We start from the raw sequence: 14065 nt of genomic DNA, 5'->3' as shown, positions 1-14065 counted from the left end.
CAGCTGATGCCAGTCAACTTCAGCCAAAACGCGACCGACCTGCAGTGTGTGATTAGAGGCTCAGTGGTCTGCTGCCGAGGTTTTCAGTCATTTGGGAGCCGCAGTGGCTGCTGGATATACAAGTCCCCTCCAGCGCCTCTTGGACACCTACGCAGGAGGAAGTTTTCTGGGAAGAGGAGGTGTCATGGGAAACCCTGTCCCAGGAGCCCATTCCTTCCTCATGGGAGTCTCAGTGGTGATGTCACAATCACTGGGATTCACCTCTCCCAGAAAGCATTAGTGTGTTAGTAATACCAGTGATTAGCATTCACCTGGGGTTTTGACGGCGACATAGAACTACCTCATGAGGTGGAAAGGCCAGGATTATCATGTCCATTTTGCAAAGAGAAAATAAAAAGCAGACAAGGTGGATGACTCACCAGGACTGGACCAGGAGGCAGCTGTCTGGAGGAACAATGAGATAAGGAGTTCCTTATACCCAGGGGGAAGTCGCCTGTGTGTTTTAATCTTTATAACCTTTTCATTATAAAAGGGTTACTTGCCAATTGTAGAAAGATAGGAAAATACAGAAAGCATAAAAAGTGAAAGTTCTCATTCTACCTCATAGTATTTTGGCTTATTTCTCTTTGTTATTTTTATTTATTTTTAAAGATTTTTTAAATTTATTTGACAGAGAGAGAGCACAAGCAGGGGGAGCAGCAGGCAGAGGGAGAGGGAGAAGCAGACTCCCTGCTAAACAGGGAGCCCGACACAGGGCTCGATCCCAGGACCCTGGAATCATGACCTGAGCCAAAGGCAGACGCTCAATCAACTGAGCCACCCAGGTGCCCCATCTCTTTGTTATTTTTAATGCACATATGTTTATTATATGTATTTCATAAATTAAAATCTTACTGTATATATAAAAGCATTTCCTGCAGCATTCAAAAATCTTTTTAAAAAAGTTTTTCATGCATAGTATTATGTTCTGTGGACTCATTCTAATTTGTTTAAGCATTCTTTATTATTGCAATGTCACTTGTTTCTGATTTTTTGTCATTAAAAACAATGTGTTTGTGAACATCTTGGCTGGTAGAGGAGGTAATTTGTATGTATTTGATGTATGCATTTGTATTTGATGCACAGCCCATGGTATGTGCTTAATAAATAGTAGCTGATATGAATATTTGTCTAAACCCCCAATAACTTCCTTAAACTGTTTAATCAGTTTTAACATTTAGTTCTGATGCACACTGTCAAATTACTTTCCAGAAAGATGTCCCAGGTGCTCTTACTAATGATGGTGCTATAGGTACCCATCTCACAGGCTCCACACTGTTTTCTTTAAAACAAAGCATTGTTAATTTGACAGGTGAAAAATAGCAGTTCATTGTTATGTTCTTTATTACTACTGAGGCTAAAAATTCTCGCATAATTATCAATCATCGGTAACATGATGGGGTAAGCATTTGAGTCAGGGCCTGGCAGAATAAATCGTTTCAAATGAATGAATTATCAAAGGTGGGCCACGCTGTGGGGATGAGTAGAATTACTTGGGCTGCATGTGAAGGCCTGGAGTTGTTGAATTGTTGCTTATATAAACAGGGATTTATTCTGAGTCTTTCCTTGCTCAATTGAAAGTACTTTAATGGACAGAATTCTGTGGTAGAAGGGAGGTTTGGGAGTGTCTATCAGGGTGATTTTACCGAGAAGTGGGTGCTGAGCTTTGGAGCTGACCAACCAACCAGTGAGAAACCGATCAGGAAAAGGAGCCCCTGGTCAGCAACCAGGGGGCTGAGACTGTGAGTGGTGCCCATACTCCTCCGGTTCCCCCGCTCACAGCCCAAGCACACGGTTATGACAATGGGGTGTATCTGGGCTCTGCAGACAATTCTGCTCTCCGGGAGAAGGCAGGGTTATGGGCTGGAGCTTTCCCATCTGACTGCATCATGATTTGATTCAGCCTCCGGACGGGGTGAACTGGGTTAACCCTTGCCAACCTCCCATGTTTCCTTCCTCCCAGTTGGGCTGAGATAACCCTCCTCCTTCCTTCCCTCTGTCTCCTTCACCCCAACCCACCACGCTCTTGTAGTATTTACTACTCTGCTTTGTAATGTTTCATTTACAAGTCACACTCCTCTCTTTAATTCAAGCTACTTGAGGGTATTACCATCTTTGTATCTTCAGCAGCTGAGCGTGAGAATGAATGAATTAATATCCACCCCAGGAGCATCCAGAGTGCGCCAAGGATAAACTAAGGGCTCGGAACCTATTTGGGAGAAGTAGCTAAAGTTTATTCTTTATTAATATGTTTCATCACAGAGTTCTTTTGAATTGGAGAAGTTACAACTCAGATGTTAGACTCAGTGGTTGGTTGGGGTTTTGGCATCACATATCCCTGTGCCCTGAAGGTTTCTGTTTTTGCTCTGATTTGACTTTACACTGAGAGCCAAGTCTTATCTAAAGCAGAATTTTTTTTAAACCATCTGCCCAGCTTTCCCTTAAAGCAATGGTTCTCAAACTACTCGATATTAGAATCATCAGGAGTACTTGTTAAAACACGGAAAGCTGAGCTCTACCTCAGGAGGTTTTGACTTAGCAATTCTAACAACTTCCCACTTGATGCTGATGCGGCTGGTCCAGGGACCACACTTTGAGAACCACTAGTCTAAATGTTCTAACACGGCCCCTGGATAAGGAGACAGATTGCCTTCTCCCGAGTCCAAGGAGCTGGGTGTATGAAGTGTTCGGCCACTGTGCCAGGGCCCTGCTCTGTTCACCCTCACTTCAGACTTGGACTGTCTTTTCTTGGCAGCCTGCAGAGGCACATTGGGACATTCCAGCCTGTGTCCAAAGGCCACCAGGGCCTAAAAATTACAGCAGCGGGATCTAAAGCCTTATCAGAGTAACTACCAGCTTTTAGGAGAAGACCTGAAGCTTCAGGGAAGAGAACTTTACATCCTGGGAAAACTCCAAGCTCCAGGAGCCAAACATCGAACAGGAGGCAACAGCCAGAGATGTCACCTGCCCCTTCCAAAAGCCAAGGGACTCATGGCCTTCATCTGTGAGGGTCTCTATGGACTCTCCATGCCACCTGCTCTGCACCTGCGCCCACATCCTCTTTCTTTCTTGACTTTTACAGGAGAAGGTGAGAAGAGCTAAGATATGCTTTCCCCATCACAATTCAAATAAAATCCAAACTCCTGACCATGGCCTGCCTGGTGCTCAGACCTCATCTCCCTGCTCTGCAGCTTGTCAGCTCCACTCTGGCCCTCTGGCCCCACCCTGTCCCTCAGACACTGAGCTTCTTCCCATCCTGGAGCTCTTCGGTCCCTCTGTCCGCTAAGGCAAGGACCCAGACGGCACAAGACACTGGTGGTTCAAGCATCCCCTCTCTAGAAAGAGCTTCCTCTTCACCCTCCATAAAGCAGCCTCACCTCCCACCCTTTCCTTCTGTCCCTATCTTCCACCATCTGACACCACCTCCAGGATGGAAGCCCCATGAAGGCCAGGACTTTGTCCGCCTCTCCCAGCTCTGTCCCCAGCACCTGGACCATGCCTGGCACACCATACATATTCAATATGGATTTATGGAATGAATGTGTGGCCTCTACCAGATATGCTATGGGAGGCAAGGTCTAGAATCCTTCAGTGATATATCCCAGACCTTGACTCTAAAGTCCAAACCCTGGCTCCAGGTCTATTTCCTAACAGCTGATTCAGATGGGAAGGACCAGGGCCATAAATGAGGTTTCTGCCACCCCCCACCCCCTGTCACTCTGGACAAAGCCCTCGACTTGTGTTGGCCTGACCTGCCTCACCTGCCAAAGGGTGCAATAGCATTTGTGTTGCCTGCCTCTAAGACCATGTCAAGGCTCAAATGAAGTAATTGCCAGGAAAGTGCTATGGCAGGAGAAAAGGGCTGACAAGTTTGAGGTTTGGGGATGGTTGTACTTCCCTATGGCTTTAAAATCTGCACACGGCATTCAGTTTGACATAAGCTTTCCATTCTGGCAGTTATAAATCATAAAGCATTGTTGTCTTCATAAGCATAGGAGAAGCTGATCACAGGGCGAAAAAATGTAAGGAGTTACATTCAAAAAAGAAATCCTGGAATTTGAGCCCCTGCTAAGAGAGTCTTACCTTAGTTATTTCTGTACCTCAGTTTTCCTGCCCATGAACATGTTTGCCGGCCATCTCCCCAGGGCAGCTGGGCTTTCTGTTTGGCATTAGGGAACTTAAGAATGAGTTAAAGAACAGTTTGGGGTCTCCATTCCTCATCCCAGCAACAGTTGAAGATCTTAAAAAGTAATTTTAGTTGACTTCAGATAAATGGCTGGATTGGAGAGATCTGTACCCACCGTGTGGCTGAAATGGAGTCCCCCATGGTTATCTGGCCTTCCGTTTCTCACCTGGGCAGGGAATTAAAGGAGTAAAGTCTTGCTGGAGAAGACCTTGGGGGTAGGGTTGCCAGGGTTGATAACTCTGGCAAATAAAAATATAAGATGCCCAGTTTCATCTGAATTTCAGATGAGCAACAAATCAGGTTTTATTATAAGCATATCCCATGAGCTATTTGGGACATACTTATACTAAAAAAAAAGTATTCACGGCTTATCTGAAGTGTGGATATAGCTTTGTGCCCTTTGTTTTATCTGGCATGCCAACCTTGAGGGCCTGTTCTGATCTTCAAGTCTTCAGTCCCAAGCATGGAGGGGCAAGGACACTGTACTTTTCCCAACCCACGTTACTCTACAGATAAACACTTTGCCATCAGTCTCCACTCCAATTCCCTTTCCTTCCTTCCTGGCCCTGGCCTGTTGGTCGAGGGCACTAGGTGGATGTGACCTTAGGTAACCCATTTGCCTGGACTGCTGCTGGGATGCCGCCCCCACGGCCCCGGTCCTTGGAATCAGCAGGACACTTACCGAAGCGCAGATGCCAGAAAAATGCTCAGGTCCTAAGACAAACCAGGGCAGGATTGTTTTATAGAGGTTGGGAGCATTTGATTCTTAGATAAAGGGCCTAGGAGACCCGGAACACTTCCCTAAATGCAGAGCAAAACTCCTGTCAGCCTATTTATTTTGGTATTACTAAACACCACCTTTATTACTAATAATACCTCGCACTCATGTTGTGCTTTTCATCCAGAGATCTCTAGGTGTGGTATTAGCATTAAGCAGCACAGACCTATGGCCCCTGGATTATGTAATTATACAGAGAGCTCCCTCAGGTAGAAGGGTTGGCCCTTCATAGAAGAGACCTAGATGGAAGCCAGGAATAGTTGGGTCCAAACCTGAGGTGGGAGGGGGGTAACAGACCTTCCAGCACATGTGCCCCACCCACCCGATGACACCTAGCTTTCGACTACAAGATCAGCACTGTCTTCTTCTTTTGTATCTACAACATTTAGCACAATGACTGGAATAGAGCAGGGGGTCAGTAAATGTTTGCTAAGTGAATGAATGAGTGATGAGCAAACAAATTAACCTGGAAATAAGCTCAGTCTTTCTTCCCTTGCAGATCAGGTGTATAGCAGTGGCTGTCAGTCCTATGTTGTTATTCCTTCCAATCATTTTGCTGTTTCTGGGCACATGGGCTCTCCTGGTGCTTCCGCTCCCATGGTCACCTGCATTTCTGTGTCAGAGGACAAGCCACAGGCTGCTGCAGCAGCTTTGGCCGTGCCTCATATGACCTGCTCCTGCAGCCCTTAACCAATGACTGAGGGGTAGAGGTTACCAACTCTCCAAGTCCCTCATCCCTGATGGGGACACTTAGGTGTGACCTATGCTGTACCAACATTACCCTCCTAGGGACTTGGCTTGACATCACAGCCTTGTTTGTTCTTCTTCCCTCCCCAGGCCCGTTTCCCCACCCTACAGAACATGGAGAACACCAGGAACACTTCCTAATGAGTCACTTTCACTGGAATAATCTGTCAGGATTTGCTTCTGGGGAACCTAGCTTAAAACCGGAACATTTTCATTTCTTGACCGTAGCTCATTTTCCCCATGATGCTGACTCTTTTTCCTGCACCAGGAAGGATCTTCTAATAGAATATAACAACAGTGACCGTAACAAACACTCTTCCTGTTGGAAGAGAAGCAATGGAAGATAAGGAGCTGTCAAGAGTTTACATATGTTGGAGCCAGAATATAGAATTTTGGCTTGGAATTCTCTTGAGCAAAGACAGGGCAACAAAGTAAGCTTCTAATTCTTGCACCCATAAGCATGTGGCCCTACTTATAGGCTCCCTACCTGGGGGTTCTCTTCAGACAAACCTCTGCAGGAGCCAAAGTGAAGTGCAGTGGTTCCTAAATGACCAACACAGGGCCCTATGATTGGAGGCCAGGCAGGACCCAGATCACCTCCCCCATTTAGATCAAGGGGGCCTTGTAGCAAAGTGGTGGTGGGTACTGGGCTGAGGCAATGTGATGGGTTAGTGGCCATGTTTCCTTAAAAAGACATTTAAAGAGTCATTTCTCCATTCCCTGGGGATTTCTCGTCCCAAGACTTCCCATCTTTGGAGATCAAGTTCAGATGTGGAGGGGCATCAAAGGGTTTCAGGCAGAAAAAAATGGAATGGCATTTAATAACTTTCCTGACCGTACCGTAAACACAATGGCAGGCGTAGAAGGTATTCCTGAGCTCCCTGGGATTTTATTAGTTTGTTATACTTCACAGGGCTCTGGTGATGCTACCATAACCTACTTTGGAGCAAAACATTTATTATTAACATTGGTTTAACACTTAACTTTCTAGGGTATTTGTGGATGACACAGTCATACATCTGCCTTTTTATAGTGCTTCACAGCAGAGCACAAGACCTTCTGGCTGACACCTCATAGATCATCAAAATTAAGACCTCTAGGCAAACAGAGGAAAGTAGGGCGGGGGTGGGGTGGGGACAGCAACTGGGGATGACTCAAATGGTTTCCCAGTTAACTTTCCTTTCGAGAAAGACTGTTTCCATTAAGGAGCAAATTATTCTTAACATTAAGACATCCTTGTTTCCGTGGCAACCTATAATAACTTGAAAGGAATGGTCCACAGTGGCCCTGCAGCCAAGTGATGCTTCCTACCTGACTGGTAGCTGGTAGAGATTAACCCAGACATGGGGTCAGCCAGCCAGGGATCAACCTCCACCTTCTCGGCATTCAACGCCCTGGCTCTCCTGTGCTAAAGCCAGAAGAAATCTGGAAATCAGCAAACCAGGATAGGAGCAGGCTCTCCATCTTTTATAAACAGAAACTGTATCTTCATAGTGTCAGGCTCTCTGCTGGAGACTTTGAAAATGATGGCAGAAAACTATAAAAAAAGAAAAGAAAACACCTTTTTTTTTTTTTTTTTTTTTTTTTTTTTTTAACTTTTTCTCAACCCCCTTTTTTTTGCTAACATTTTGGGATTTCTTTGGCCTGTCTATAAAAAGATAAGCAAGAGGCCGTAATTGGTTTCATATGCTCTTACATCCATGAGCCTTTCTTACTCAAATTGGCCAGATGTGGCAAGCGGGGAGTGAGGTATTTTCTGGGGCCCTTTAGTAGAGATCGTGTTGGCCCAACTTTATGTGGGTCATAAACTCTACTTTGTACAAAGGACCCTGACCTTTATTTTGAGAGGAACAACAATTATTGCCCCTAAGCCCTGAGACCAGTGGTATCTTTGAGGAGGGGAAAAAAAGAACCACGCAAAAGAAAATTTATGGACAAGTGGGTAAGGACCCCAAAACAGCCATTTGGGGGAATTCTTGCTTGAGACAACATGAAACCTTGCATCTCTCCCACTGATAGAGTGACTGCTGTTTGCTCTGGGCTGTCAGGAATCAACTGTGTGTAGTATGAAATGTAACACCAAGCCATCTGCTGGGAGCCTTTTCTTGTCTTCTTTTGTCAATGGTATGACATTAGCCACACCATATGACATTTGCACCACGCATCAAATACATGCCTGTTGCTTTCCAAACATCCTGTCCAGAGAGAAATATAACATATTACAACCCAAATAAGGAAGCAGGAGGGGGAAGGGTACTCTGCCCCATGCTGGTGCTGGTCAAGAAGAGCTCCATAAAGGCACTGTGCAAGGGAAGATGGGAAAAGCAGAGAAAGCCTTCCGCATTCTGGAAAAAGGAAAAATACCAGAGGGGAGAAGCGTGGCTGCTCTTACCAGAATGATGAAAGCAATTGCATTAAGCCACAGCTTCCCTTCCCTGATGTTCTTTCTTCAAGTCTGGATATCCAGTCTGTACTGGTCAGTACCCAGTTATGTTACATTTGTTGTTTTCAATTCCTGAATGATGGGACACTGTCTGCAGGAACATTTCAGTGAAAAACACAAACTGTGCATTAATGCACATGACACAGAAGTCTTCTTGGTAGGGGGCTAGGGGTCTCATGGACAGAGAGGGAAGACACAGCTGCATTTGACATCACCCTTGTTTGAATGGCTAATCAGAGAGCACACACTACTCCAGAGGAAAGGTAACTAGTTTGGTTGGTCACAAAAATGGCTGAATGGGCATTGGGGAGGGTATGTACTATGGTGAGCGCTATGAATTGTGTAAGACTGATGAATCACAGACCTGTACCCCTGAAACAAATAGTACATTATATGTTAATAAAAAAATTTTTTTTAAATGGCTGAATGGGTCTAGACTGGTGACTGATAAACCAATAAGGGTCAATGTAAGACCACTGGGCAACACATTGATCTCTTCATCTTCCAGGATCTTGTACAAAGTGCTTATCTGACTTCCTCTGTGCCCCTCCCTCCCCAAGTCCTCCATTCCCTGTCCTCCCTACTCCCCTTGCCCTCTCCCACCTACATAAGCACCAACAGGGAGTTACCATGTCCCTCCATCCTGGCCGGCTGTCCTCCTTCCCCCCTGCTGACGCACTCAGGCCAGTGTTCTGGATGCAAAGGGGAGACCAGGGAAACCTGCTCAGCAATGCCTTTCTTGCTTTCCTGGCAGCCAGTGGGGAATGGTTTTGAGTCACATTGAGAGAAAGAAGATGTGGGGGTGGTAAAGGGACACATTCTAAGAATGTAGCCTGGAGGTAGAGCTGGGTCGTGTGTGTGTGCCTGTGCGCATGCACACTGTTTACTAAGGGACAAGAAAGACCAAGCCAGGCCTTAACCAGCTGGGTTCCTGTGCAAAACTCCCAGGCTCCTGAGTCTAACAGCAGCTGGGAGGAAGGGGCTTCCTCGGACCCCCTGCTGCCCTCCTCTGACTTATTTGGACCCATAGACTCCAAGGCCTCCCGGTGTGAACTTCATCCCCACCCCCTCACCATCTTTAAATTGTTGCTAAGCCCCTTAACCTGCGTTTGAGCAAAGGCTGCATTTTTAAAGAAGTAAAGTTAAGGATTCCCACGTGAAGGGAATGATTCCTCAACGCTGCTGTATGGACCTGAATACAGACACAAGAGGAAAAACTGTGTGGCTCCGCCCCCCAAGTCTTTCCTTGATTTGTCCTGAGAAGCAGTTTAGCCTAGTGGTCTGGGGCATGGACTGGAGGACCACACTTCTTGGGTCTGCATCTTGCCTCCACCAGTGGCCAGTACTGTGACCTGGCAAGTCATTTAATCTCCCAGTGCCTCATGTTTTGTACCTGAAAAGTGGGGTAAAAACTTACCTGCTGTAGGCACTTGCCAGGAAGTCTTAATGAGTTCCCACATATAAAGCTCTAAGTGTTAGCTCTCACATCCCACCACCGTGACGGACAGGGCCAGTTCCATGGGAGCACACGGCTCCCTGGCTCCCCGAGTAATACTTTGCTGTCATGACCTTGAAATTCTTTATAAGTTTATCTTTGAACTTGTGTTTTATAAGAGAAGTCAAGGAGACAATGGAGCATGCACATAGGCAGAGATGTGTGAGCAATGTGCATGCCTGTCATTCCCTGTTGCCCCATCTCAAATAGCATTTTCGATGCCCCATGAGCACCAAATTCCTGCAGACTCACAATGAGTACAAGGGAAGCGTGTTACCAATATGACTGACTGAGCAGGGGAGAGGAGGGGGGAGTCAAGCTTGCTATTCAACCACAACTGGTTTGGACTGCAGAAAGAAGACATTGAGGTTCCAAGAAAGGCCAAGGAAACCTATCGTATTCTTAGGTTGCCTCCCTGTATTAACCAACCACCGACACTGAAAATGAGGACACAGGAGGAATGGTAAAGACAGGGCGACCATAGTATCTTTTCCTTTCCATCTTCCCTACTTGTCAGTATGAGAACGATACAAAGAGTGGGTAGAATGCATGTGTTTCAAGAAGTGAAATAAGAACAAGGACCTGGGTGGCTCAGTCAGTTAAGCATCGGACTCTTGGTTTCGGCTCAGGTCCTGATCTCGGGGTCATGAGACTGAGCCCCGCATCGGGCTCCAGGCTCAGTGCAGAGTCTGCCCGAGATTCTCTCTCTCTCTCTCTCTCTCTCGTTCTCTCGCCCTCCTTCTGCCCCTCCCCCTGCTCACACCCTCTCTCTCTAAAATAAATAAATCTTTAAAAAAAGAAAAGTGAAATAAGAACACTATCATGCAGCATTTCCATTGCTCTGATAGAAATGAATTATATGTGCTTTATGAATTAGGAGATATGAATTGTGTCATTTTGGTGATTCCACATCTGAGTTAAAAGCTCTTACAGGTTCATTTAAAACTGTCATTGTATAACAGAAAGATGAAAGGTAGAATTCATGATAATAATTAATATCTTATTCATTTATTTATTTATGTTTGCTTAGAACAGCATTATATAGCAAATAAAAAAACACCATGACAAGTCAGAGAGAGACCACAGAAGAAAGGTAAGAGCCTTCTATTTTAATACCTTTAGTGGTACTTTTTTCTGCCTTTTTGAACAAGGGGTCCCATATTTTCATTTTGCACTGGGCTTTGGAGATGACATAGCAGGCTGTGCCCACAGGCTAACTCCTCGCTTCAGCTTCTTGTGAGCCTCCTGTTCGGTGTCATTTCTCTGACAGCTGGGAGAGTTTAAAGAGAGGGGGTATGGAGGCAGAAAGAGGGCTACTGAGGTGGGGGGTGGCCTGGGTGGCTCACTCAGTTAACCATCTGTCTTCAGCTCCGATCATGATCTCAGAGTCCTGGGATCAAGCCCCGCGTCGGGCTCTCTGTTCAGCGGGAAGCCTGCTTCTCCCTCTCCCTCTGCCTGCCGCTCCCCCCTGCTTGTGCTCTCTCTCTGTCAAATAAATAAATAAATAAATAAAATCTTAAAAAAAAAAAAAAGAGGGCTACTGAGCTATTGTCAACCAGGGTCTGACATCCCAGGGGTCCTTAATTCCCCGGGAGAGTCCTTGGAGGCCCTGTGCACAGCACTGCCCCTAGCTGAGAGAATGACGTGGTATCCACCCACCCCCCGACCATAGCCCCTGTTCAGGGTTTGCCAGATGTCAGGTCTGAAAGGCAATTCTGACCCGAGGAAGGAAAGAGGATACTGAAGCCCCATGTGGTGCGGCTGGGCATTGCCAGCCCGGACCCAAGCCTGAGGACCAGCCTGGCATCTTGGTTTGAATGGCAGGAGTAGAGAGGGGTTGTCACTTCTCTTCTGGGATCAAAATCAGACAAATCTCCTCTCTGGCTTACCAGGCAGTAAGTGGATCACGCCAGTGAATGTCAGTGCAAATTACAGCTCCAGCCTCCTGTCGTCAGCTTTGTGCTGCTTCTTGTCACTTTAATGCAAAGAGACAGCATGGGGCTGATAACAAGCCAGAAGGGTGGGGGATTGGAGGTGGTGGCTGCGTCAGGGACAAGGAAAATGCATGTTGGAGAGACTGATTCAAGACAGTAAAAACCATAGCAATGATTTCCTTGATTGCCTGTTGGAAAGGGGGCATTTAAGGGTGTCAGGACAACACTTCTTAGATATCCACGAAACTGAGCAGCTACCTCATCTGTTCATTCACCCACCCATTCACCTATCCATCCATCTGTCCATCCGTCCATCCACCCATCTGCCCCACCCATCCATCTACCAACCATCCATCCATCCACCTGTCCATCCATCTACCAACCATCCATCCTCATCTGCTAACGAGCGCTGGCCGAGGCCTCTTACACACTGGAATTTGGAGGGACTCATGGTGCCTCTCTGGGCTTCTCGCAGCCACTCTCCAGGGGTTACCTCTAAGAAGAAATCTCGCAAACTCTTGGGAGGAAACACCTTTTCTCCTACCAAAAAAATGTGGGCTTCAAGGCCTTTTAATTTTGTCTAAAATAGCCCAGGGATGGCCCAAAAGCTCCAGCTCTACTCAATTAAGTTACTTTTCTAAGCTGGTGGGTGAATGTTACTGTTTCAGAGACCCTCTGCTGAGAGAGAAGACCTCCTTCCAGCCAGCAGAAGAGGAAGTCTTGTATTTTGCAGGCCAGGGTTTGAGTGTGTCTGTCTGTCTTCAAGCTTTCGAGGGTCCGCTCACAGTAATATACACACTTGTTGTATCTCCGCCCACATTACATACTTGAGGAACTGATGCAGTCAAAAGAAGAATCCAGGCCTTCCTTGGGCTGTGCTGGTGAGTTAGTATCTGAGGAATTCGAAAAGGAACCAAGAAGGTAACGATACAAGACACACATCTTTCTATCTTCTTAGGTTGCTCAGTGACTTTGTTCATTTCTTGGCTGGTGCCCACTCGCTCCTGGATGCTCTCCACTTTGGGACTTGGATGAAATTCCTCACTGTGGGACATGGACTGTAGCTTCCTGGGAAGTTATGAAGGGCTGATCATCGAGGGAGCTAGCTCCCTGTGAGGCAAATAGTGACCTAAGAGATAGAAGATGGGAGCAGGGCAGATAAATTCCTCCACCTTCCTTTCTCCCATGATCACCAGATCATGACTCCTTCCCGCTTTTCCAGAGAAGCCCCATGCCAAGAGAGCCTGGTGTCCCCTCCCTACTCACGGAGGAACAGGGGATTTCACATTATATATTCCCTCACCTCCATTGGCCTGGCCTTACTCCTAACTAAATTATTAGAACCTTAATCCTTTGTCAGGTTCTGCTTTCTGGAAGGCCTGGACCAAGGCAGTGAATATTTAACCAATGCCTGCTATGTGCCCACAGATGCTTGCAATATATTCGAAACTGACTATGGAACAGGAACACTCATTCAAGAGAGCAGGTCAGGAGTCCCCCAGTCACCTAGAAAATCCGAAGCAGAGTGCGGGTAAAACTGGAGTGAAAAACAGCTCATGAGAAAAAGGAAAAGGGGAGTGCAGTGGGAATGGGGCAGTAGTTAGTCTCCATGAGGACCTCTTCTCGGGCTACCTGAGTATTCTCAGGACATGGTGGCTGGCATCCCCTAGAGCTAGCAATACAAGAGACCTAAGCAGAACCCACCATGCCCTTTATGACTTTGCTTCAGGAGTCACACACAGCCCTCTCCATCCTACTGTGCAGGTCACACAGAAAGCCCAGATTCAGTGCCGGTAGAGCATCTACAGGGCATGTATACTGGGAGGTGCGGATCCTGGGAGAAGGAGGAGCGTTTTTGGAGACTGGACCACGACAGCATCCTGGAACTGCAGAGCTGGGGCAGTTTTCAGAGATCTCTGTTTCAGGAACCTCATGTAGTAGCTGAGAACCCAGAGGTCAGTGCCATTAAGCAACTTGCTCCAGGGCTCAGTGAGTCTTCTGTTCGCACTTGATTCAGGACTCAGCCTGCAGGGAGGATTGTAGCCCAGGGTTAGCTGGCATCCCTGCACTGACAAAGGAAGTCAGAGGCAATGCTTTAAACTAGAACTGCCAGATGAATCCAATGCCAAGCTGATTACAAGAGTTCACTCATTCATTCCAGATCTATTTACTGAGTGCTTTCCTCAGCCTGGCGGTGTTCTGGGTGCTGGCACACCCGTGAGCAAACATGGGGTCCTGCTCTCGTGGACTTTCCGGTGCAGGGGGAAGGGCAGACATGCATCGGATAGTCCCACGAACAACAGAAATATGACAGGGATAGCAAGTGCTTTGAAGAGGAGGCTGAAGCACTGCGATAGCGTGAAATATGGAGTTTGTTCCAGCCAGGGATGCTTCTCCAAGGGAGTGGTGATTCGATTATCACTTGACAGCCTGTAAGCAAATC

At 46.7% G+C, this 14065-nt stretch overlaps 1 long non-coding RNA gene across 1 annotated transcript; it reads left to right on the top strand.

Moving 5' to 3' along the window:
* Window positions 1-296: 296 nt before the first annotated feature.
* LOC141371602 (uncharacterized) lies at window positions 297-12479 on the top strand. Its single transcript, XR_012376688.1, has 3 exons — window positions 297-824; window positions 10719-10781; window positions 12291-12479. It is a non-coding gene; the product is annotated as an uncharacterized lncRNA (long non-coding RNA).
* The last annotated feature ends 1586 nt before the right edge of the window (window positions 12480-14065 follow it).

Source organism: Callorhinus ursinus, unplaced genomic scaffold (assembly GCF_003265705.2).
Source record: "Callorhinus ursinus isolate GAN/ISIS: 27379988/994484 unplaced genomic scaffold, GSC_fseal_2.0 scaffold1, whole genome shotgun sequence".
Classification (NCBI taxonomy): Eukaryota; Metazoa; Chordata; class Mammalia; order Carnivora; family Otariidae; genus Callorhinus; species Callorhinus ursinus.
The sequence above is the reverse complement of the archived record's forward strand: the minus strand, read 5'-3'. Positions and strand labels throughout refer to the sequence as shown.